General features: G+C 45.9%; 1 protein-coding gene and 1 long non-coding RNA gene across 4 annotated transcripts in view; one reads left to right on the forward strand and one right to left on the reverse strand.

The window, feature by feature from the left end:
- Positions 1-6,155, forward strand: part of LOC115096812 — a 30,670-nt gene extending 24,515 nt beyond the window's left edge. Inside the window, exon 3 of the long non-coding RNA XR_003858148.1 lies at positions 5,669-6,155. This is a non-coding gene — a long non-coding RNA (uncharacterized LOC115096812). The remainder of the gene's footprint in view (positions 1-5,668) is intronic.
- Positions 6,156-6,161: 6 nt separating this feature from the next.
- CCDC180 (coiled-coil domain containing 180) overlaps positions 6,162-26,546 on the reverse strand; it is a 597,826-nt gene continuing 577,441 nt past the window's right edge. For 2 of the 3 annotated variants that reach the window (XM_029611952.1, XM_029611951.1), the window contains exon 35: positions 6,163-7,412. The gene's annotated coding sequence lies outside the window, so the exon portion shown is untranslated. Of the gene's footprint in view, positions 7,413-26,546 lie in introns of all 3 variants that reach the window. The other variant, XM_029611950.1, reaches the window with a different exon arrangement.

A 26,546-nucleotide genomic window follows, 5' to 3' on the forward strand; every position in this document is an offset into this window, starting at 1 on the left:
GTGAGAAAGTCCAAGAGGTACCCCTGAGATGTGATGGAAAGTACCCACTGGTCTGTGGTGATGAATGACCAATTGTGCTGGAAGAATGTGATCCGACCACCCACTGGTATCTCTGGTGTCGGATTGGTAGAGAGGCTGCTGTTCCCTGGAATCACTTCAAAACCCCGAAGTGGATGCTGTCTGTGGAGGGGGTTGTGGTCTGGTTGTTCTTGATTGTCTAGGTTGTGACCGTTGAGGTGGCCTAGATGAATGCCCACATGTAGGAGGAGGATAATATCTTCTCGGCCTATAGTACGGGCGCTTGGAGTCTTTCCTTGGGAGTCTCTTTGATGATTGAGACTCTTGAGGTATAGATGACAATTGTTTTAGAGTTTCTGAATGTTCTTTCAACAGAGAAACCGCTTCTTTAACTTTATCCCCAAATAAGTTGTCCCCTACACAAGGGAGATCTGCTAGTTTGTCCTGTACGTCAGGTCTTAGGTCAGATGCCTTAAGCCAGGCCCATCGTCGAGCACTGATACCAGTGGCAGACATCCTGGATGCAGTTTCGAAGGAGTCATACACTGCACGAACCTCATGTTTGCCTGCTTCTAGGCCTTTATGAATTATGGTTGAAAAGGATTCTTGAAGTTGCTGGGGGAGATCCTCAGAGAGTTCCTGTATTTGTTTCCATAGGTTTTGCTGGTACTGAGTCATATACAATTGGTAGGCAGCAATCCTGGATACCAACATAGAACCTTGAAACATTTTTCTACCAATGTTGTCTAGGAACCTATTATCTTTGCCTGGTGGGGTTGAAGAGTGAGTTTTTACTCTTTTTGACTTTTTCTGCGCTGACTCAACTACCACTGATTGGTGAGGTAATTGAGTCTTTTGAAAGCCTGGGATGTGTTGGACCAAGTATGTTGCATCCATTCTCTTATTGACTGGAGGTATGGAGCAGGGATGTTCCCATAACCTGTGCAATAGCTCTACCAGGACTTCGTGGACTGGAACTGCCAAAACTTCTTTGGGTGGGTCCACAAATTGCAGCACTTCTAGTGTCTTTTGTCTGGAATCATCCTCAGTGTGTAATTGGAAGGGGATGGTGTCTGCCATATCTTTGACAAAATTGGAGAATGAGAGGTCCTCTGGGGGAGATCGTCTTCTCTCTTTTGGAGGAGATGGTTCAGAGAGAATTTCCTCTGAGGATGTGTCCGTATCTGTATCCTTCCAAGTATCCAGTGTATGAGGCTGAAGAGGCGTAGAAGGTGTAAACTCCCTTGGCCTCAATGGATGTTCCAACAGTTTTGATGGAAGTAATGGTGATATTGGCGGATGAGGGCATGTAATCCCCGATGGACCAGGAATTGGCTCTGAAGGTGGTAGATCCCTTGGAATATCTTCTCCAGTGGTTGGTGGTATTGTTGGTTCTGGAGATTTTATCGGAATGGTACCGATAATAGTGTCTAGTTTTGCCAAAATCGGTGCAAAGAAAGACAAATCAGGTATTGGCAACAATGGCTTCGAGGGCGGTGGCACTAGTGGCATCAGCGATGGTATCGATGGAATCGTCGACGGTATCGGCAGGTTTATGGGAACTGGCATCGTGGCATTGATGTCGATGGGAACCGGCGTCGATGGCATTGGTGATGTCGATGGTATTGGCGATGGCACTGGCCTCGATGGCTGAGTTGGCATCGCACCAAGGAGCGCATCTTGTACAGCCTGGCGGATATAGTCGTCCAGTTCCACCCGCATAGCTGGTGAGACCAGAGCAGCTATGGGGGTAGGCAGTGAAGGCGATTCCGGTACTTCCTCAGAGCCCTGAGGAAGTACGGTTCCTGGCACCGATATCAGTGAGGATCGCCTTGGCTTAGAAGGCCTCGGTGACGGTTCGTCTCTCCGAGGTTTCTTAGGTTGCGATCCAGGAACCCTCGATGGATCACCGGGTATCGGGTCTATTTCCGGATCGTGTGGCCTCCGATGCCATTGTTTTTGTTTACTTTCGGCGGTCTTTTCGATGATCGATACCGACCTGAACGAAGACGTAGATGGGGTTGGCGATGTCCTATCCCCTGCTTCATCCGGTGCTCGCTTTTTTAGCACGACTTTGTGAATCACTCCAGCCGGAGACGATTGTGTGGATGTCGACGAAGGCATTAATTGGAAATGGAACAAGTGCTCCATTTTCTCCATTCGGAGTTTTCTCCCTTTCGGCGTCAATTTCGGCACACTTTGAACAAGTCAACACGTCGTGTTTCTCCCCAAGACACCACACATTCTAAGTGCGGGTCCGTAATGGACATATTATGGCAGCAGATCGGGCATTTTTTAAAACCCGAGGCCATAGCTAAGTCGGACAGCCGTTGACGACTTGAAGGACCAAAAGGACGGTACGGAACTGGCAAAACAGATAGAAAAACTTACCACGATGGTAAATGCGGGAGACCCCTGTGGTTCTAAAGTTTTTCCTAAGTTTTTATAAATTTTTTTATGAGGTCAAATTCACCTCAGAGGACTCCTAATACCCGCAAGGCTAACGGCTCCGCGGAAAAAAGAAGACTGAAGGGAGACCCCTGTGGCCAAGAATATCATGGCATGCTGAGCATGCTCAGTGGGCACACTGTGCCAGTCAAAAGTTTCTAGAAACTTTGGCAGACGTTTTTCCGTATAGGGTTCCATTACTGATGTCACCCATATGTGAGGGCTAGCATCCTGCTTGTCCTGGGATAAAAGATAATACCTTCCTCTTTTATCATGTGCAATTGATTTTTGGGAATTTGATGAGGACCAATGAAATTTATTGGAGGAACACTTTGAAATTTTAGTCTGTAACCATTCTGGATAATACTTAGGGCCCATTGACTAGATGTAATGAGGATCCACTGATGGTAACAATTCTGAAATCTTCCCCCCACTGGAAGCCCTGAATTTGTTTCTGGGAAGGCTTCTTCAGTACCTTGCTTTGAGGACTATCCTTAGTTTCAGGCCGATACAGTACAGTGCACTCCGGTAACAGTGCGCTCCGGTGGAGCGCACTGTTACCCCGCGATTGGATGCGCGTTTTCGATGTGCTAGCATTACCCCTTATTCAATAAGAAGTAAGAAATGCGCGTTCAACCCCCTCCCCGAACCTAATAGCACCCACAACATGCAAATGCATGTTGATGGCCCTATTAGGTATTCCTGCGCAATTCAGAAAGGAAAATGTGCAGCCAAGCCACACATTTTACTTTCAGAAATTAGCAGGGCACCGGGAAAGTGCACAGAAAATCAGTAAAGACTGCTTTTCTGTGCACCCTCCGAATTAATATCATGGCTTCTTCAGTACCTTGCTTTGAGGCCTATCCTTAGTTTCAGGCCAATACAGTTACCCCGCTATTGGACGCGCATTTTCGATGCGCTAGCGTTACCCCTTATTCAATAAGGGAATTAATATCATGGCGATATTAAGTCGGAGGTCCCGAGAGTTTCAAAAAGTTAAAAAAAATAAATAAAAAATTTGAAGTCGACCTGCGGGTTGAAAACCGGACGCTCAATTTTGCCGGCGTCTGGTTTCCGAACCTGTGGCTGTTAGCGGGTTTGAGAACCGACGCTGGCAAAATTGAGCGTCGGCTGTCAAACCCGCTGACAGCGCCGCTCCTGTCCAAAAAGAGGCGCTAGGGACGTGCTAGTGTCCCTAATGTCTCTTTTTACCGCTGGGCCTAATTTGAATACTGAATCGCGTGTACAGGAGAGTGGCCTGTGCGCGTGCCGGGAGAGTGGGTGTTCGCCCACTCTCCTGCGGACTTTACTGTATCGGGCCGTTTGTTTTCTCGGTTGCACTTGCTGAGATTGCTGCATAGGTTGTGATCTTTTATATGGAACAATGGCATATAAAATGTCTAAATAGATGAAATAAAATAAATATTGATGCCTTTGATATGGATTAAAATACCCTGTAATCCTACTAATGGGCTGTGACTGATAAGTCACAAATAATATCCAAAGAAAACAACAGCTAACTGGCGAAAACCATAAATATACTTATGGGACCATCATAGATGTTGAGAGCTTGCCATAAATCCCTTAGAAGGAGTAATTCAATGCAGATATCTTGTACCTACCACTTAAATGAAATGCCGCTCAGACTTTGTAATCAAATGTCTCCTAAAAGTGATTTGCAATTTTTTAAAATTTTTACATTTTTGTTGCATATAAAATACTGAGAAGTACAGTCAAATAGCACTTATCTTTTGAAAATTCATTCTTTAAGCCCTAGAATGCAAAGCCTGACATGATTCATGTTTCGTTTCTTTCTTCATCGGGGCAACTTGTTCGGGCAAATGGCAACTGTTACTGAAATAGTTCGTCCTAAGTGGAATAACAATTTCACTAATTAAAATAACATTATTAATAAATGCTCCTTTGACCTGATGTTGCTCATCATTGATAAGGCTAAATCTCAAGCAAGCTCCATTCAAAACAAGTTGAATGAAGCTTTAAAAACATTTTAAAACATGATCTGTAGTAAGTGATTATGATTCCGAATTACGTTAATTTCAGGACTGCATGCAGTCATTTAAGGCTGATCTCAAACATTTAAAGTTTCAGAAATTCAAATGCGATGAGCTGGACTACCAAAAAGGCTCAATATATCCATGGATGATCCCCCACAATGGCCTGCAGACTAGAAAACTAGCTATATTTGTAAATATCTCTGACTCATCAGGTGATGAAAATCTCATTGATTAAGGGAGGTCGTCTGAAACTTTTTCTGCAATCAACGCAAAAAACATTCAGTAGATCTGAACAATCGAAAAATTTCTCGAGATCGGTCATAAACCAGATAGTTTTTTTCTAGCAAGAACCTGTCATAAATATTTCATTAGTTCAATTGTCTGTTGTACAAAGAAACGTTTTGGCCAAGGGCTTATCTTTTAAACCATTGTTCAATGTTGATTTGTTTCAGGTTCAAGTAGCCCTTGAGTGTTTGTATCACTCTTTGCGGTGAAAGTTGTTTTTTTTCACTGTCATCAGTAATGGAACAAAATGTATCTATTGTGAGAAATCCATTGAAATGAGTTCCCCTGGGTACCTTTGATGCATCAATTACAGCATTTTGTTGATTACTTAACCAACAAATCACTTCTCTTTCAATATCTAAGAGATGTCCAAATATGTCTCGCATTGATTGGCAAACCAGTAAGGATTTACAAATGGCTTCCAGTATTGTAATAAAATCTGTGATCAAGGGGGAACTTCAGTCATGCTTGATAAGGCTCAGTATTTCCAGGAGATTGACACCCAGTTGAGTGATTCTTCTTTCTAGTCTTTATTATCGAGTGATCCCACAGTTGAAATTCATCATGAGATCACTTCTCTCCTGAATCAAGTATCTGATAATGTGTGGCTGACTCCTAAGAAAATTGCTATTTTATCTGTTCCTTTTCCAACTATGCTAGTTTTTTATGTGTTGCCCAAAATTCATAAAGATTTACATCATCCTCTTGGGTGGCCTATCATTTCATTTCATTACTGGAATCTATTTCTATCTTAGTGGATATATTTTTGTGCCCATTTGTACCATTAATTCCCTTTCACATCTGTAATTCAATTCATATTAAGCAAGATTTGTCATGTAGGTAGCCATTTTATGCTGACAGCTACCTTTCCTGACATGACTAACTGATGGTTTTTTTTTTAGACTCGATGTAAGAATTATGAAGAAAAATCACTGAGGAATGCGCAATAACAAACAATTCAAAAAATCCCAAGCTGGTACAAGAAAGAGCAAAAAATACATCTTGCCATGTCAGAAGAAGAAAAAAGACTGAGAAGACTGAGGAATGCTCAAGTGTGTTCAGAAAAAGTTTTCCTTCTGAGTATTCTGGGCCAATGCCACTTGTGTGGCTATTTTTGTCCTGCTTGTCAATAGAGAAACAAAGTGATGACAAGAGGCACCTCTCATTGATGAAACATGCCTGCAGTACTATCAAATAGCTCTCAGACCTGTACTGAACACCAATTTTATCCCAATATATCACTTCTGCTGCATCTACAATGCACACACATACTTACATACACTTACATTATACATACAGTATACACACATACACTTTTCTATGGGTCCACTGATAATGATCCTGTGGAGTGAAATTGCACCAGTCCATTGCATTGTTCTACACAAGGGACATTTTATTATTATTTTTAAAAGTAACTGGACTATTTCTTGCTAAATAAAAAGCCCTATCTGCTATTGACACATAAGTAGTCTGTCCTTGGCCTTATTACAAGTTCTCACTCATGGTTTCTGCTGAATAGTGATAGCCCTTATTTTCAACAAAAGAAACATGCTGGAGAGATACTCTCACTCTAAATCTGTGTGCCTCATATCACTTATTAACGTGTTGCTAAAACTCTCTCCTGTATCATTAGCCTTACCCTCCAACACCCAGACTTTCAAAGGACAATTTTCAAAACTTTTTATGTGGGTAAACAGCTCTGCTAAAAACTACACTCTCCCTCACAGGTTCATAGCCTGTACTTTTATCCATGTCCAAAAATGGGTGGGGTTAGATCAGGAGAGGCACAGGTACAAATGTACATGGGTAGTAAGTATCCATTATGTTTCACTTAGGGTTTCCCTTTGAAAATGTGCTTGCATCCACTTGGATACAGCCCCACATTAAATTTTTAAAATGTCTCCTCAGTGATGTCACTTCAAAACAAAATAGTTTTTAGACTGAAAAGAGACATAGTCCTTTGGATCCTATACATCCCTTATGGAATCAGGACTTGTGACACTATTAGTGGTTAGAATAAGGGACTGGGAACCAGAAGACGTAGGTTCAAATCCTGTCTCTGCTACAGATACATTTCATGATTCTGGGCAAGTCACTTTATATCTCATTGCTTCAGGTACCTATTTGGGCTAAGCTCTCTGGGGAAGGGACATTTGTTATACAGTGCCATGGTTAGGGTAATGAATGATGTCATACAATGACTGTGATATCATCGATGCACCTAAGCAACTGAATATGATGATTATACAGGAGTGAGTTTCAGATACATATACAAATCTTCAAGGGTCAGCACTACTGGGAAATGTCCACGATAGTCTAACAAATTTTGGGTGAAATGTAATGTTTATTAAATTTCCCCTGTTTCTGCTGTACACTTTTGAAACCCACACACAGGCAACTGTTTTGTGGAGTTTTTCTATTTGTAGTTTTCTATTTTCATAATTGTCTAAAATACCATGTATGTGCCCCATTTTTCCTGCGTTTCTGTAGTTTTTTCTAGATGCTTTGCAGGTTTCAGGCATACAGCTTCTTTATCTCGAGCACAGACTGTTTCCACCAGTCCTGCCAGCGCTCAGTCTCTATTAGCTGAGCTTTTCCCTCTTCTTCGATCCTTGCCATCTCCGTGACCAGATCATGTTTATATGTCTGCAGAAAATAAGGAAGACTTGGTTAAAATAGCCACATGTGCCTCCTTTATACTGTTTGCAATCTGTGGCAGTGCTATTCTCTATCTTCCCTCAACTTTCTAACCAAGGTAAGCCATGAACTTGATATCAATCCAGCAAGCATGGATGTCTCCATTTCTTCCAGCTCTACCCTTGGGACTGGCGTGACCTCACATTGCTCTGCTATCGTTGACTCCACTGATGACACACAGAGTCACCTCTGGGTAGTCTCAAAGTAATCTGAAAATATAGATATTGCACTATAACCAGCAGAGTCTTCACTGACTTCTCTGTGGCTTTGAGAAACAAGTAGAAACATGTCTATAACAAATTCTAAAATATATCTTGGTGGATTGTGAGAAAGGTTGAGCAGTACAAGCTGGAATATATACAATTTAAAGCACTTCATTTGCCAACAGTTAAAAGAAATGAGTCACTATGAAAACCGTGTAAAGTTCCCCACCAGAAGCAGTTGTGCCTTCTGTATCGCAAAGGGAACTGTGTACACTATAGAAGAGTATCTAGGAACTGTCAAATGTTTCTGTCACACACTTGCAGATCCATAAAGATAGCTGACTCGTGACATAGCTAAAGTTTGGAGAAAAAGAAAAAATTGGTTTCTTACCTGACAATTTTCTTTCCTTGAATCCTACCAGATCAATCCAAAATGCATCTGCCAAAAGGTGGAGTCAGAGAACAACTGATTTGCTGATGTAACTGTAGAGACCCTCAGGTCCTAGATCCCTACAATAGGCGCTAGACATACAGAGAGGGAGATACCATCCCAGCAGCACCTCCCCCAGAGGATGTCTGAGATGGTTGAATCCCTGTCAAGAAGCACATGTGGCCACTCTGCAGATCTCCTCCGATGACATAGAATGTTTCTCTGCCCACGAAGTTGCCTGACTCCTTGTAGAGTGGGCTCAAAGTCGTTCAGGTACTGGTAAACCCTGGGAAATGTAAGCCAAATCAATTGTCTCCTTAATCTATCTGGCTTTGGTAGCCTTTGAGGCCAGCATCCTCTTTCCTTTGACCACTAAAGAGAATAAACAAATGATCAGATCTCCTGAAGGACTTGGCCACTTTCAAATACTTGAGCAAGGTTCTTTAACATTCAAAAAATGAAGATCTTTAAGTTCCCCCACTGAATTGCATCTCTTGAACAAGAACAGCTCTACTGACTGGTTTATGTTTGAATTTGTTTATTGAAAGATGAAAAAAAAGTACATCACACAACATACAATTGGTTCTTTTACATGCCATGCAAACTCCAAGCACAGCACAAACTGCAAGAAAGATAATTTCTTATATACTTATTAATGCGACCCCCCCAACCTCCTAACCAGGGCCGGTGCTAGGTTTTTTGCTGCCCTGGGCAAACACTGTGCTGCCCCCCCACCCCTCGATTCATTCAGTCTCTGTCCTGACCCATCAAATAAAGTCCAGCTCCCTCCTGCAATCTATATTTTTAAAAACTGATACGCCCCCAACCCACTCATCTTCGTCACATATGCAGAACACAGACAGAACCTCATCAAATACAGAATGAAGAGAACTAAAAGTATAAACAGAAATGTGCTGAGAAGAACTGAACTGGAACCCACAAAAAGCCAGCCTCTACATGCAGAGCAACAATGGAAAAACAGAAACATTACCATTCTTCATCATACATGAAATAATAAAATTAATAAATATAAAACATCAATCATAATAATAAAATCATATTTGTAATAAGAATAAATATTTCAAACCAGTTAATGAATAAGAGTATCCAAAATTTCCTAAACACCAATAAAATATTTAAAAACATCTGATGAATAAAAAATACAATAATTAAAAAAAATGTTCTATTTCCCCTCCAAAAATTAAATATTTCAAAAGAGCAGAAACATCAAATTACACCCAATAATTAAAACTAATAAAGATTTAAAAATCTCCTGCTCTCCATACCTGGTATCGTTTGATTTCCAGTTACCCTGAGAACATTGAGAATTGAGGGAGGTAGGGCTGTACAAATTTTATCTTCTCTCGCACACACACGCACAATAACACATTCATTCTCTCACACATTTTCTCTCTCACATACAAAGTGTTATACTTAGTGAGGTTTGGGTGGACCCTTGGACACTGTGGCAGCTGACCATACCCAGGGGGGAAGTCCCGTGAGGGGCCACAAGTCAGGCTCAGCTTAGGACACACAAACACAGAGAATGGTCTTTTATTAGACAATGTGATGAAGCCACCAGAGGTAGCTGCAGTGAATTGTATAAGCAGCCTGGCTGGGCTAGTATCCCTCAGGTGCTGGAACAGTGACTCCTCCGGTAGCACTGCTGAAATGGAAAGAACTGAGAATAATGAGTACAGTGGAATATGCACAAGCCCCAGTATGGAGAACCCCAGGATAGGGAGAGCAGGCCCTCGAGGAGCGAGTACCTGATCCCTGAGAGCAGAGCGGCTTGAAGGTGATGTACTCACACAGCAGTTCCACGTAGGAGATGGCACTAGGGCTGGAAAGGAGGCAGGCCCTCGAGGAGCGAGTACCTGGTTCCAGTGAACAGCTCTGAGATGAAGATGGTAGTATTCACTGGTGTTGAAGATAGCGAATCCTTCCAGGCAGAAGAGAAGGAAGGAGCAGGCAGCAGGTCAGGGAACATGGGCCCTCGAAGAGCGAGTACCAGTTTCCTGATAGCGACCTGAAAAGCAAGTGAGGCCCCCGAGGAGCGGGTACCCAGTTAGCGTTAAGAGTCCAATGAAGATTGGAGAGGCAGAGTAGCCGGGTACGGAGAGCGAATCCCATCCATAAGGTATCCCTTGCTAACTCAAAGGCTAGCAAACAATGTAGGCTTTAAATATCCGGGCAGCATGATGTCATCACAGGGGAACGCCCCTGAGGTTCGCGCCAAGTAGGAAATAAGAATGAGGGCCGCGTGGCGCGCGCACCCTAAGGTACCAGCAGAGCATGGCGGGAGGCTGCACCCAAGCCGGTCCGGGGACGCCGGAGAGGATGGCAGGCAGATGCCGCAGCAGCCAGGCGTCCATCCACAGCAAGAGGAGGTGCAAAAAAAGTGTTATGATCTCCTCCTCCAGAGGGGAGGAGTTAGCAGTCTGTTATCGCTTACTCCGCCAGGAGGGCGGACTTAGCAATCTGTTCTGCTTTTCTCCTGAAAGGGGGAGAAGTTGGCAATCTGTCATGATCTGCTCCTCCAGAGGGGAGGAGTTAGCTATCTGTAGTGCTTACCCCGCCAGGAGGGCGGAGTTAGTAATCTGTAGCGAACTGCTGTTAGATGCTCCTGTAAGGGAAGGAGATAGCAATCTGTTATGGATCAACTCCCCATGGAAGAGGAGTTGGCAATCTGTTCAATAATACTCTTCTGAGGAGAGGAGCTAACAATAGGTATATATTGTACTTCGCTTCTGAGATAGCAATCTATCATGCCTCCACTACAGAGTAGCAATCTGTTATATATAGGCTGCTGACAAGTCCCATAGAAAGGGAAGGTAGCTATCTATATAATACTTCCGTAAGCGGTGTTAGTGGTCGGTAGTGGTTGGCTCCCACAGAGTGACAGTAGTGTAAGGAATGACCACTTGGAGGAAATGGTGAATTCCTGGACCGATGGCAGATGACAGCCCCCCCAGGAGAAGATCCTGAGAGGAACCACCGCCTAGGCTAGAATATGAAATAAACACAAATAGTTCTTTATTAGGCTGGAAGCTGGACCACCAGTGGTGGCAGTAGTGAGTCGATGTGTCTGGTAGGGCTGAACTCCTTCTGATACTGGAATATAATCTCTGGGTCACTGAGCTGTAGAGAGAGACTAGAAGTAGTGAGTAGACAGGGTATACTGGATACAAGATGGTACACTCACAATAGTAGATGTCTGCAATGGTCTCTATGCCACAGAGAGATGTCTGCAATGGTCTCTATGCCACAGAGAGTCTTCAGTACATTCAGGAATAGGAGCCGTAGGCGAGCACTGGTTCCTCTAAACAGTCTGTAATAAGAACTCACAATAGCTGTAAATGAAATGGCTTCTAGAGAAGAAGAGAGTCTGTAAAGGATTTTAGGAACATGGGCCCTCGTGGAGCGAATACCAGTTCCTATCTGCAATCTTGCCAATATAACTCTCAATCTCCGTACCTGCGATAACATCTTGGACAGAAGGGAGTCTTCAGAGCTATGGGAATGTAGGCCCTCGTGGAGCGAGTACCGATTCCTATCTACAATAGAACTCACTGTGTTCAAGTCTGCGATCGCTTCCAGGCAATGAGGAGACTTCTGAGTATTCAGGGAATTAGGCCCTCGAGGAGCGAGTACCGGATCCCATTTTGGCAATCTGAAATCAAGAAGAGAGAGTGGAGCCCCCATGGAGCGGGTGCTCCTGGTAAGTTTGAAAAGGCCGAGCAGTGGAGAAGGATTCCCCTCGCTGACTCGGATCATTGTTGCAAGTATCGTGGACTGCCGAAGCAAGTCCTGTTGGAGTTCCTTGCTAACTCGTTAGAAGTTAGCAAAGACCGTTTAAAGTGAAAATGGATGACTTCACTACAGGGGGACGCCCCCGAGGTTCGCGCCCTTGCTGGTACAAAGTCTGTAGCGCGCTCGTGCGCCCTTACGTCATCAGGAATATGGCGGATCCATAGCGTCAAGCCAGCCCGGGACACCGGGACCAAGAGGCAGGGAGAAGCCACGGCTGCATCTGTCCGTCAGAGCCGAAGGGAGTCGCTCCCAAGGTAGAGAGGGTGGAGCAAGGGGCGAGAAGAGGCACAAACGCAACAGAAAGAAAGGTAGGCAGAATGAAGCCGTCAGGAAGGGACGGTTGCAACACAAAGGCTACTTCTCCCTCACAGATACATTATACATGTGTGTGTGTGTGCCTGTGAGAGCCTATATATGACACATAGGCTCTCACAGGTATACAAACATTCACAAACACACATAAGTACACAGGATCTCACAGACACATTCACAGGCACATAAGCTCTAACACAGACACACACATACGTAGACTCTTACACACACATATGTGCACACACACACACACATATGCTCATACAGACATACACACATATAGGCTCTCACACAAACACACACATAGGCTCTCTCTCACACACACATAGGCTCTCTCTTACACACACATATGTGCTCACACAGACACATACAAACATAACCATAGGCTCTCTCACAGACACACACAGGCTCTCACTCACACACACATACAAGCTCACACCAATGCATACCTTACCTCCTATTGTCATCAGGCCATGATGGGATGAGCTTCACAACAGCTCAACTGCCTTCCTGCTGGGGGGGGGCAGAAGTTATGCACGGGCATGAGTGCACAAAAACATGGGCCTCTCCTTCAGCTGCTGGTGGCCTCTCTTCTTCAGATGCCGGTGGGTTGAACTTCGCTGGTGGTCTCTCTTCTCCTGCCTTCAGTGGATCCTTCTTCAGGCACTGGCGGGTTGAGCTCCGCCAGAGACTTCTCTCCTTTTTTAGCTGCTGGCGGCTTGTGGCCTCTCTCCTTCCTCGCTGCTGGCAGGGCTTAACCCAGTGGTGGGGCTTAACCTCGGCGGCGAGGAAGGAGAGAGGCCACAGGCCACCAGCGGCTGAAGGAAAGGCTGCTGGCGGAGCTCAACCTCTCCGGCTGCTATCGGCCCACCTCCTCCCTGGATGTGCCACTCCGTGCAAATGCACTGTATGCACACCTGGTCACGCTGGGTCTTCTCCTAACTTCAAACATAATCCCATTAACTCCCACTTAATACCATCCATCCAACCTTCTACCCTGACAGCGACTATTGTAGTATAAAGTCCAAATTACAAATCAATAATCACTGAGGACCATGTTTCATGCTTTATGTAGCAATGATGATATGTATGACATTCACCACTGATTTGTTTAAATGGAATGGCGAGACCACATTTGGCACAAAGGAAAGGACCATGCGAATGGATCCTCCAGCCTCTGAAATTTTCAGAAATAGAAACATATAGAAACATAGAAATGACGGCATAAGAAGACCAAACGGCCCATCCAGTCTGCCCAGCAAGCCACGCACTTTTTTTTTTTTTAATTTCTCTCATACTTCTGTTACTCTTGGCTCTTAGTAACCCTTTGGTTCTACTTCCCCCCCACCCGCACCACTAATGCAGAGAGCAACGTCGGAACTGCATCCAAGTGAATATCTACCATAGTTAGGGGTAGTAACCGCCGCAATAAGCAAGCCACACCCATGCCTTTGTTTACCCAGACTATGTAACTCAGTCCTTGTTGGTTATTGTCTGTATATAGATCCACCTTTCTACGTTCCCCCTGCCATTGAAGCAGAGAGCTACGCTGGACGTGCGTTGAAAGCGAAGTATCAGACTTTCTCCCCTGCCGTTGAAGCAGAGAGCTATGTTGGATATGCGTGAAGTATCAGACTTTCTCCCCTGCCGTTGAAGCAGAGAGCTATGCTGGATATGCATTGAAAGTAAAGTATCTGGCTTATTTAGTTTGGGGTAGTAACCGCCGTAACAAGCAAGCTACTCCCCACTTTTTGTGAATGCAAATCCTTTTTTTCCACACTTTCTCGTGCCGTTGAAGCTTAGGGCAATGTTGGAGTCACATTAACCGTGTGTATGTTTATTGAATAAGGGAATAATCTCCAGGCAGTAGCCGTCATTCCCGTGAGCCACCCACTCTTCATTCACGTCCTCTAGACTTGATGGATCCACAGTGTTTATCCCACGCCCCTTTGAAGTCCTTCACAGTTCTGGTCTTCACCACTTCCTCCGGAAGGGCATTCCAGGCATCCACCACTCTCTCCGTGAAGAAATACTTCCTGACATTGGTTCTGAGTCTTCCTCCTTGGAGCTTCAACTCGTGACCCCTGGTTCTGCTGATTTTTTTCCGACGGAAGACCCCTCCACCTTTCTGGTCGCCCTTCTCTGGACCGTTTCCATCTTGTCTCTGTCTCTTTGGAGATACGGTCTCCAGAACTGAACACAGTACTCCAGGTGAGGCCTCACCAAGGACCTGTACAAGGGGATAATCACTTCCCTTTTCTTACTCGATATTCCTCTCTCAATGCAACCCAGCATTCTTCTGGCTTTTGCTATCACCTTGTCACATTGTTTCGCCGACTTCAGATCATTAGACAGCATCACCCCAAGGTCTCTCTCCTGCTCCGTGCACATCAGCCTTCCCCCCCCCATCGAATACAGTTCATTCGGATTTCCTCTTCCCATATGCATGACTTTGCACTTCTTGGCATTGAATCTCAGCTGCCATATCTTCGACCACTCTTCCAGCTTCCTTAAATCCCGTCTCATTCTTTCCACTCCTTTGGGCGTGTCCACTCTATTGCAGATCTTAGTGTCGTCCGCAAAAAGACAAATTTTACCTTCTATCCCATCCGCAATGTCGCTCACAAAGATATTGAACAGGATCGGTCCCAACACCGATCCTTGCGGTACACTGAATAAAACCACTCTCTCTTCAGAGAGAGTTCCATTTACCATCACACATTGTCTTCTGTCAGTCAACCAGTTTGCAATCCAGGCCACCACCTCGGCACTCATTCCTAAGCTTCTCAATTTATTCACCAGTCTCCTGTGCGGAACTGTATCAAAAGCTTTGCTGAAATCCAAGTAGATAACACCAAGCGCTCTTCCTTGATCCAATTCCTTGGTTACCCAGTCAAAAAAGTCAATCAGATTTGTCTGACAGGATCTTTCCCTGGTGAATCCATGCTGCCTCTGGTCCAGCAATTCTCCCGACTGTAGATAGTTCACTATTCTCTCTTTCAACAGTGACTCCATTACTTTTCCCACCACCGAAGTGAGGCTAACCGGTCTGTAGTTACCAGCCTCTTCTCTGTTCCCACTCTTGTGAAGCGGGACTACTACTGCTCTTCTCCAATCACTTGGCACCACTCCCGTTTCTAGGGATCTATTGAACAGGTCACACAGCGGACCCGCCAGCACATCTCTGAATTCCCTCAGTATCCTGGGATGAACTTCATCAGGCCCCATGGCTTTGTCCACTTTCAGATTCTTCAGCTCTTCCCATACCTTTTCTACTGTAAATGGAGTTTCATCTACTCCACTCCCCTCCAGTTTCTTGTTAAGTAGAGATGGTCCTTCTCCAGGGTCTTCTTTAGTGAACACAGAACTGAAGTATTTGTTTAATATTTCTGCCATTTCCTCGTCTTTCTCCACCCATTGATCCTTTCTACCTTTCAATTTCACTATACCACTTTGAACTTTTCTCTTTTCACTGATGTATCTGAAAAATGTTTTGTCACCATTCTTTATCTCCTTGGCAATCCTCTCTTCTGCTTGACTTTTTGCCATCTTGATTAATTTCTTTGTCTCTCTCAGTTCTACCAAATATTCTTCTTTGTGCTCCTCCCTTTGGGATCTTTTATATTTCTTGAACGCTGTTCTTTTAGCCTTTATTTTATCAGCCACCTCCTTTGAGAACCAGATAGATTTCATTTTTCTTTTGCTTTTCTTTACTTTTCTAACATATAGATTAGTTGCCTTGGTAATTGCTCCTTTTAGATTGGTCCACTGCTGATCCACATCTCTCTTGTTCTCCCAGCCTTTTAGTTCTTCCTCCAGGTACTTCCCCATTTCATCAAAGTCCGTGTTTTTGAACTGCAAAACTTGGGTCTTTGTGTTTCTTTTCTGTATCCTTTTTGTGATATTAAACCATACTGTTTGATGATCACTGGTGCTGAGGTGGGCGCCCACCTGGACATCAGAGACATTATCTCCATTAGTGAGCACTAAGTCGAGTATAGCTCCTTCTCTCGTGGGTTCTATTACCATTGTTTGAATAAAGCTACTTGCATGGCATTCACTATCTCTCTACTATTATTAGATTCTGCAGATGGGATTCTCCAGTCTACATCTGGCATATTAAAGTCTCCAACGATCACCACTTCTCCCTTCTTTCCTATCTTTTGGAGGTCTTCAACCAGATCTCTGTCTAGCTCTTCTTTTTGGTTTGGAGGCCTGTAAACCACTCCAGTATAGATGGATGCCCCATCATCTTTTTTTAGGACTACCCATAGTGCTTCTTCATTTCCCCATCTTCCTTGCAGCTCAGATGCTTGGATATTGTTACTGACATAAAGAGCCACACTTCCCCCTTTCCTATCCACTCTGTCCTTCCTTAACAAGTTATAGCCTGGTATTGCTGTATCCCAATCATGAGATTCTGTGAACCATGTCTCTGTGATAGCAACAATGTCCAAGTCCGCCTCCACCATTAGGGCTTGCAGATCTGGGATTTTATTGCCCAAACTATGAGCATTTGTGGTCATAGCTTTCCAGCTTTTCTCGTTAAGGTTACTGCTTTTCCTGGACTCCTTTTGAGACTTTAGATGAGTTTTGTTATTCACTTCACTCTTTCCCTTTCCAGTTGTGCCACTGATGACAGAGTCATCCATCACAATGAGCTTTTTCCTTTGGTTATGGATCTGGAATTTCTGCATGCATTGGGTTTTTTTTCTCTTTTCAGGTAACACTTCAATGTTTTTCTCAATAACTTTTTCAGTGTTTAATATAGAGAAGGCTTTTTGTACTTGTTGCACCTGATACTGTGTGTGTCTCCTCATCACAGGTCTTATCCTACCTGAGCCCACTGTATCTCTCTTTTTTCTTGACTCCTGGTTTTTCTGTGGTATTGGGAAATTTTTTCCTGAGTAATGTAATGTGGATGAAATTCTCTTTATTGAAGCTAATTCAGCTTTAACTTCAGCCAGCTCCTTTTAGCTATTAAATGATCCCACAGCACTTATGTGCCAATATTAAACAGATTATTAAAGACAGCTATACAATAAGAGAAATGCAGGTTTTCTGAATCTTAAAGCAAACCAATGGCAAGGAATCAAACAAAATAATATACAATAACCAGAACTAGAAAAAGGGATAATGAAAGCAAAGAGCAGTATTTATACACAGAGAGCACAGAGATAGTGAAAGTAAAGAGCACTAGAAGAGAAGGGATAATGAAAGCACAGGGCAGTATTTATACACAGAAGCTTCCACAATACAATAATTTTAAAGTTTAACACTTTGTGGCTTATCTGCACTGGAAACAGTTGATTCCTCTCCTGGGCTGTGCCACAAGCAGTCTGTATTATTCCAGCCGGCTCACAAAGTTAGCTACCCCCAACCTCTGGATCTCTACATGACAAAGTTTGTAACTTGGAAAAATGTTGGGCCAACATACACTATCAAAAAATACTGTAAATCCACTGCCTCCTATCAAAACAGTAAATATATATAGACAGGCTACCTATTTGTGCTCACTGAATTATAAATGTTTCAACACTTGAAATAAGGAAATTATCTTTATTCATCTATTCAATATTTTTCATTTTATCAAAACCTTATAAATACTCCTCGTATGGAAAACATCACATTTTTTATATATATATAAAATCCCTCATCCCATTTACTCCTTTACATTCAATCCACATTCATACCATCTCTCAAACCCCTCCCCATGTTACATTACCCAAACGCTTAATATTTCTATTTCTCCCTAATTCTTTTAATAATCACTTCTCCTTGATCCAGAGGGTATTTCTACGAGCCGAATCCCACTGTAGATTATTGAATTATTTTCATTGCACTTGGTTTATTCCCAACACAGTCACTGTGTGTAAGACATGATTCAATCTTCTTCCTCGACACAGCTTGAATTCTGCCTGCCTCTGATCACAACCTGAACCTGACCTCGGTCACCTGTCATCTGTCCTGACCACTGCTGGATCCTGACTTTGCTTCTCCTCTGCTAGCTGGCCTGCAATGTCATTGACTCCACGGGTCTTCACTCCTGCAGAGGCCCGTACTTAAGTCCAGCCAGCCCCGGCGTCAGAGAGCTCAACCTAAGGGGAATGAGGGCTAGTATGTTGAGGGAGCACTAGGGAGCGGTCCCGTCCTTGGGCCATGGGCGACACCAAAGGAGGACTCTGGAGAAGCGCCGAGGCAGGCGAGACGTGTCCGAGCATGGGCAGACAGGCTAGAGACTCGGGACCCTGGCCTCTGCCGAACCCGAATGCACCAGAAGAGACCAAACAACATAATGCTGGTCTCTGGGGTAGCCCTCCAGCCACTCAATAGCCCTTTTGGACCTGCCTCCTGGGAATGGCAGGTGCGTCAGGATGGACAGAGGTTGAGGACAGGCGATGACACTGGAACAAGGACAAAACATAGGCACTTGGAGACTTGGACGAGGCGAGGCACTTGGAGACTTGGATGAGACGAGGCACTTGGAGACTTGGGCAGGCACTGCCCATCAGGACGTCCTACACAACCCCCTTGGGCTGGTCACGGACCACCCTGTCCCACTGTGCGCCCTACACAACCTGGAGAGGTTGGTTGTGGACCACGTGGAGAATGGGACAAGTGCAGGACTGAAGCTCAGGATGGAGGGATCCGGGCAGCACTCGAAGAAGGATCCAGCCGGAATGGGGCTCCAATGACTGGGAATGGGCACCGGATCAGATACGGATTTACTCACAGGATGGTCATTTGGAGGCGGAGTCCGGTGAGCAAGGCTAGGCTTGAAACCAAGGACAAAAGGATCAGGGACTACTGGACACAGGAACAGAAGTACTGGAATAACTGGAGACAGGAACAGACAAGCTGGAACATCCGAGGACAAAGACATCCAAAGGGAGGAATCGAAGAGGACTAGGACATCTGAAGACAGGAACATCTGAAGACAGGACGGATGAGGATGCAGGATCTGACGAGAGACAGGAACCACGGATGAAGACAGGGGAGCTCCCACGAAGAACAAGGGACCTTGAAGGAGAAGCAATGGACCTCAGAAGCCTCCTGGAAAGATGGAATGAGACGAGGAATCCAGGAGCAGACTGGCTCCTTGCGAAGGTGACGAGGGACTGGCGAGGAGCCCTTTTATAGGATACCTTTTATAGGGCTGAAGAGAAGACGCCCAGAAGACATCATCCGGCAGGGCCGCGGGGCTTTTCACACCGCAGGCCCCTTAAATATCCAGGAGAGGTGCAGCTTTGCGCTAAAGAGAAGCCAGGACTGGGGACAGTGGTGGCGGCATCCATGCCACGAAGAACAGGGCTGGTGGAGGCACTCCTGCCGCGGAACAGGGCAGCAAGATGGTGGCTTCTGGGCCACGAGGCAGGCAATGGCGGCGGCTCTGCCCACCGTGGAGTGAAGAGCGCGGCAGTACTCCTGCTGCATAGAGGCAACAGCGTCAGCAGCCTCTGAGCCACGAGGCAGGGCCAGGATACTGGCGGCTCCACGCCGCAGAAGGTAAAGGTTGGTGGCGGCTCTGCCCACTGCAGAGAGAGGATGGCGGTGGTGCTGGGCCATGCAGGGCAATGGCGTCGGCGGCCTCCGGGCTGCGAAGGTGAGAGGCTGCTTGCGACTAGGCCCACCAGCAGCATCGCAACATAGTATTTGTGAAGTGCCAGTTGGACCTCTGCTTCAGCCAGCTCCAACAGCTATCAGTGGGAACCTGCAGGGCTCCTCCCGGCACATTGCACCAAATCCACCTCAGCCTAGGAGTCCACGCCCACAACAGGCAGGTCACTGCCAACCCTGGTTTCAAGTCCCCTGAACCAAAAACTGTCTTATCCCTGGCTCAGACATCAAGGTGATAATGTTTTGAAAAGGAATGCAATGAAGACCAAGTTACTGCATTGTAAATTTCTAGAGGCGATACCAACCGTAGCTCAGCTGAAGATGCAGTTGCGCCCTGGTAGAATGGACTTTCAACCTCTTGGGAAGATGCAGTCCTCAGTCCATGTAGGCTATGCTTATGACTTCTTTACTCTACCAAACTAATGGTGCCTTTGATGCTGCCTCACCCTTCCTGGGACCACTGAATAGGACAAAGAGTTGATAAGATTTCCTAAAATCATTAGTCACCATCAAGAATGTAATACAATCCTTCTCATATCTAGATCAGCGGTTCTCAACCGGTGTGTCACGACACTCTAGTGTGTCGCCAAGCACCGGCTGCTGTGTCGCGTGTTCCCGGTCTCTCCCGCTGCTCTTTCTTCCCTGCTGCCGTTGCCGCTGGGCTATCAGCACGTTCAAGCCCAGCGGGAACGGCAGCGGCGCTAAAAGAAGCTGTGGTACTTGTGGCTGGGCCTTTTCTTCTTCCTGCGCCCCCCCCCATGACCCGGAACAGGAAGTGAGACGCGGTGCGCGGGAAGGAGAAAGAGCCGGCCCATGCCGCGTGATAAAGTAGCAGCGGCAGCAGCAGCATCATCGCCCCCGGGCAATCGAAGCAGCCGGTAATCGAGAAAAGAGAGAGCAGCAGGAGCCTCCCGCGGTCGATGGGATTCTACTTTCTTGGCTTGCGGGGGCTGGAGGAGGAGGCTGCTGCAGCTAACATTTGTGCTCGGGGAGGGGCGGGGAAGAGGAAGTGAGTGAGAGAAAGAAGCAGCCAGCCTGCGTGTGATTGAGAACATGTGTGTGAGTGAGAGAAACTGGTCAGAGAGCTGATGTGTGTGTATATGTGAGAGACAATGAAAGTGACTGCTCAAGGAGATGACTGATGTGTATGTGAGAGTGTGAGACATTAGTCAGGGAGGTGACTGATGTGTGTGTGTGTGAGAGAGAAAAAGCATTGAAGTGAGAAATCTGGGTATGTGAGAAAGCATGGACGTAAGAAGCCTGCTGTTGGGGGAGGGGTGTGTGTGTGTGTGAAAAAAAGCATGGAAGTGAGAAGCCTGATTATGTGAGAGAAAGAGCATGGGAGTGGGAAGCCTGTGTGTGTGTGCATGCATGAGAGCGAGAGACTGGTTGGTAAGGTGACGGGGTGTGTGAGAGAAAGAGACTGGTGTGTGTGAATATGAGAGAAAGAATGTGACTCAGGGAATGAGAAGCCTGTGCAGTGGAGAGTGAGCATGGAAATGAGAGAGAGACTGGTGTGTGTGTGTGTATGTGTGTGTGTGTGTATGTATGTGTGTGTAACAGAGAGAAAGTGATTATGGGAATGAGAAGCCTGTGCATGTGAAGAGAGTGAGCATGGGAGTGAGAAACCTGGGTGTGTGTGAGACACAGCATGTGAGGGAGAAGCCTGTATATGTAAGACAGAACATGGAAGTGGGAAGCCTGTGTGTGTATGCATTAGAGAGATCAGGTGACTGGTGTGTGTGTGTGTGTGTGAGAGAAAGAAAGTGATTATGGGAATGAGAAACCGGTGCATGTGAAGAGTGAGCATGGGAGTGAGAAACCTGGGTGTGTGTGAGACACAGCATGGGAGTGAGAAGCCTGTATATCTGAAAGAACATGGGAGTGGGAAGCCTGTGTGTGTGTATGCATGAGAGAGATCATGCATACATGCTCAAACGTGTCCTATGGGCCCCTCCAGCCAGTCGGGTTTTTAGGATATCCCTAATGAATATCCATGAGATTTATTTGCATGCACTACCTCCTATGTATGCAAATATTTCTCATGCATATTCATTAGGGATATCCTGAAAAACGGACTGGCTGGGGGGCCTGTAGAACCAGTTTGAACTCCCCTGCCCTATATCATTTTGGTCACCATTCTCTGTCTTTCCATCCAAATATGTCGCCTTTCCTCTGGTGGTGTTATGGTCGTAGACCTTTGGGCTGGCTGAGACTGCAGATGGTACACTGTGGGAACCCATAGGGAGCGTCACAGCCGGGAGGTGGCGCTGAAGATACTCCGGAGAAGACTTCACCACTGGAAGTCTGTGGTCCCCCCAGGAGGAGCCCGTAGGAACCCGGACCTCTTGGACTTAGGCGGGACCCTTTGTGTCTAAAGATCCGGGCAGCGGCTGAAGAGGTGGACGATGAGACAAGCTGAGCCCAGGAGGCTGGAAGGATCTTCACCCTCGGAAGCCCACTGCTCCCCCGGGAGGAGCCTGTGAGAGTCCGAGCCGCTGGGACTTAGGAGAATCCTCTGGGCCAGCAAGTACCGGATACCTGAGGTGGTGGAAAAGGCTGAAGTCGGAGTCCAAGACGAAGCCAGGTCAGAAGCCAGAGGTCCAAAGCCAGAGCCAGGGGCGGAAGCTGGAATCAGAGTCGTGGAACGGAGCCGGGTCGGAAGCCAGAAGTCAGAAGTCAACACCAAAACCAGAGGCGGAAGCTGAAGAAGTAGTCAGGAGATGAAGCTGGGTCAGAAGCCAGAAGAGATGATCCAAGATCCAAACGCAGCAACTAGCAACTCAGGAACTGAGTAAACCTCGTTGCAAGGCCCCGTTCTAGTCAAGCTGCAGGGTTTAAATAGCCTGCAGCATCTGACATCATCCGAGGCGTCCTCTTTGAATTTCCCACACTGGCCCCTTTAAAGCTTCAGCCCCCGGGCACGCGCGTGCCTAGGGGGCGGGGCCAAGTTCGTTGGGTCGGCGGCGTCTCCCTCGCACGGGGAGAGCTGCGGCAGGCCGTGTGGGCTGGGCCAGCCCCGAGGTAGGAGGAGGGACCGGGCACGGCACGGTCCCGTAACACACAGGATATGCCTACTCATCTAGCAGATGTCAAGCAAGTATTACTTGAGACTTCGAGAACACCGTCTCTACGCCAAGCTGTCAAAGTGCGAATTTCATAAAGATTCTGTGCCTTTCCTTGGCTATATAATATCAAAACAAGGTTTCCAGATGGGTCCCCAAAAATTAGAGAGTATCAAGAATTAGTCTCAACCTAACAGTCTGAAGGCCCTGAGACGATTTTTGGGGTTCACAAATTACTATAGAAGCTTTATAAATAACTACACTTTAACTGTGCCCTTAACTGCAATGACACGGAAAGAGGCCAACGCTTCTAAATGGTCTGCAGAGGCCATTTCCACATTTGAGGAATTAAAGACTGCCTTTTCTACTGAGCCATGTCTACGTCACCTGGACCCCAATATTTATTTATTTATAGTTTTTTATATACCACGGTACGTAATGCACATCACCTCGGTTTACAGCAAACAGTAATTCAGCCAAAGGCTTTACAATGAACATAAGTGGAAAAGCAAAGTGCTTATTTAACAGAAAAAACTAGGAGTATACATATCAAATACATATGTGTAACAATATTAACTAAAGTCTGTCTTGAAGGGAGTTATTTCTAAGGAAAAGGAGGGGGAGGGAAAGGGGGAATCATATTGGGGGGGAAGGGAGTCAGACCCGCACTGTTGGTCTGACTCTCTTATCCCCCCCTCCCATGTCAGAGAGGGAGGGGAGTCAGAGGGGAAAGGGAAAGGCACGGTAAAATAGAGGAATCAGGAATGGGTTGAGCAGTGAAGTATGTAATTGCATGATTCCCATCCTTCAAAGGAAGGCTTTTCTAAACAGCCATGTTTTTAGGTTATGTTTAAATTTTCGGTGGCAGGGTTCTTGGCGCAGATCCGTGGGCATACTGTTCCACATTTTGGTTCCTGCTATGATGAGCGAACGTTCTTTAGTGGATGTAAGTTTAGTTAGTTTAGGAGAAGGGATCTGCAGTCTGGCTTGATGTTGGGATCTAATTGGATGGTTTGTTTTTTTGAAATACAGGTGCTCAGGAAACCATTGCATGTTTTGGTTATAGATGGCCTTATGAATCAGCGTAATCGATTTGTATAATCAAAATAATAAACCCTTCATTGTGGAGGTTGACACTTCAGATGTTGGAGTAGGGGCCATGTTAAGCCAAACCGGAGCTTCTAAGGCCTTACATCCCTGCTCTTTCTTCTCGCGGCGCTTTTCTCCTGCAGAGAAGAACTATGGGATCGGAGATAAAGAGCTCCTGGCTATTAAACTGGCATTCGAGGAATGGCGGCCTTGGCTCGAAGGCGCCCAACATCAAATTACCGTATTCACGGACCACAAGAATCTAGAGTATCTTCATCATGCGCAATGTCTTAACCACAGACAAGCCAGATGGTCCTTGTTTTTTAATCGCTTTGACTTCATGCTCAAATATCGCCCCGGAGACAAGAATACCAGAGCTAATGCTCTATCACTCTCTTTCCTCTCTGAAGATGTCCCTGAAGAACCTCAGCATATCATCAACCTGAAGAAAGTCATCTTGGCGGCTACCCATTCTGTGCCTGCCGGTAAAACAATTGTGCCAAAGCACCTCAGAAAGAAACTTCTATACTGGGCTCATGATTCCAAGCTGGCTGGTCATCCTGGTCAATGCTATACCCTGCTGAAATTACAGAAGTACTGTTGGTGGCCTACTATCAAGGAAGACACATACTCCAACTGTGCCAAACATAAGCCTACTTCTGGTCAGCCTTGGGGATTGCTACAATCCTTCCAGCTCTGGAATAGCCATGGACTCACATCGCTACTGACTTTGTAGTTGATCTACCTCTTTCTGGAGGAATGAATACCATCTGGGTCACAGTTGACCTTTTCAGCAAGATGGCTCATTTCATGGCACTGCCTGGCTTACTCTCAGCCTTGGAGCTTGCGACGCTCTTCATCGAAACACATCTATCGCCTTCATGGCCTACCGAAGCACATAGTCTCGGATAGAGGATCTCAATTCATGGCAAGATTCTGGAAGGCTTTGTGCAAGCTATTTGACATCTCTCTGGATTATACATCTGCCTATCATCCACAATCTAATGGCCAAACTGAAAGGATGAATAGGACCCTGAAACAGTTCATTCGGGTCTATGTGAGTTGCCGTCAGAATAACTGGGCCGAGCTGTTACCATTAATTCACATCCAGCATCATCCACTGGATCAACATCTTTTGAAGTGGTATATGGACGTTTACCTTCACCTTTACCTTCGTCCCCAGCAGCCCAATCCACTGCTGATGATATCCATCAACTATGGATTCAGACTAAAGATATGCTAATTAAAGCGGGTGATCGAGTTTAGAAGTCCTATGACGCTCACCATTCTAAAACGCCTGTGTTTCAACCTGGTGACAAAGTCTGGTTATCAACTAAGCATCTGAGACTAAAGTTACCCTCCACTTGATTTGCTCCTCACTACGTTGGACTGTTTCCAATCCTCCCAAGTCTTGGCAACATTACATACAGTCTGAAGCTACTGCCTGGATTGAAAATCCACAATGCATTCCATGTTTCACTTCTGAAACCACTCATTCTCAGTGAGTTCTCATCCAAGTCTCCTGAACCATCTTCTAGCAATGCAGAAGAAGACCTAGAATACAAGGTCGAAGCCATTCTAGATGTAAGAAGACGTGGCAAGACTTGGTAATACCTTCTGTCTTGGGAAGGTTGCGGCCCCGAAGAAAATTCTTGGGAGCCGATGGCTAATATCCTAGATAAAGAGATGCTTCATCAGTTTCACCAGATGCATCCTCGGAAACCAAGACCTGGTACAAGAGTTGGATTCCGTTCTTTGAAGGGGGGTACTGTTGCGACTGTCGCCCTGCCTACCTCACTCTTCTTGTGGCTCCTCTCGCTCACCTCGGACTACTGGCTGCCCCAGCATCTGTTTGCCGACCTCTCCGGTGTCCCTGGACTGGCTTTGGTACTGCTTCCCGCCATGCTCCTCCAAGATACCATAGGGCGCGCACGCGCACACCGCCCTCATCTTTATTTCCTCGTTGGCACGAACCTCAGGGGTGTCCCCCTGAGATGAAATCATGCTGCCTGGATATTTAAGTGGAAAAAGACTAAAGATATGCTGAACAGCCAAACAGAGGATTCGCTGTTCCAGCGTTCTGTGGGATACTCGCCCAGCCGGGCTCAACATCTACTACTCACTACTGCCACCTCTGGTGGTTTCCAAAACTGTTTAAATAAAGATTCAAATCTGTGTTTGTGTGTCCAGAGTCTAGCCCAGAGCTTTCCAAACTGTGTGTCGGGACACGTTAGTGTGTCGCCTGCAGTGTGCAGGTGTGTCGCGCAAGCCCGGTCAACTCTGATGCGAGTTTGGGCTTTTTTTTTTCTAGAGATTCACTTTTTTTTTTCGGTTTATGGGTTGCTTATTATTGGGTGATTTTTGCTGTCAATCACGTTTTTTTGGGGGGCTTGGTGGGTGGAACGAGCCCAGCCATCCTTGCATTGGCTGCTGCTGCCGATGAGGCCTGGCCATGAGGAGTACTGACTGCAAGCAGCAGTATCTGGTGATCATGGAAGGGAGTGAAGCACTTAACTGGCAACAATCAAAAAGACGAGGTACATGAGTGTGGGGG

The sequence above is a fragment of the Rhinatrema bivittatum genome, chromosome 8, assembly GCF_901001135.1.
Source record: "Rhinatrema bivittatum chromosome 8, aRhiBiv1.1, whole genome shotgun sequence".
Taxonomy (NCBI): domain Eukaryota; kingdom Metazoa; phylum Chordata; class Amphibia; order Gymnophiona; family Rhinatrematidae; genus Rhinatrema; species Rhinatrema bivittatum.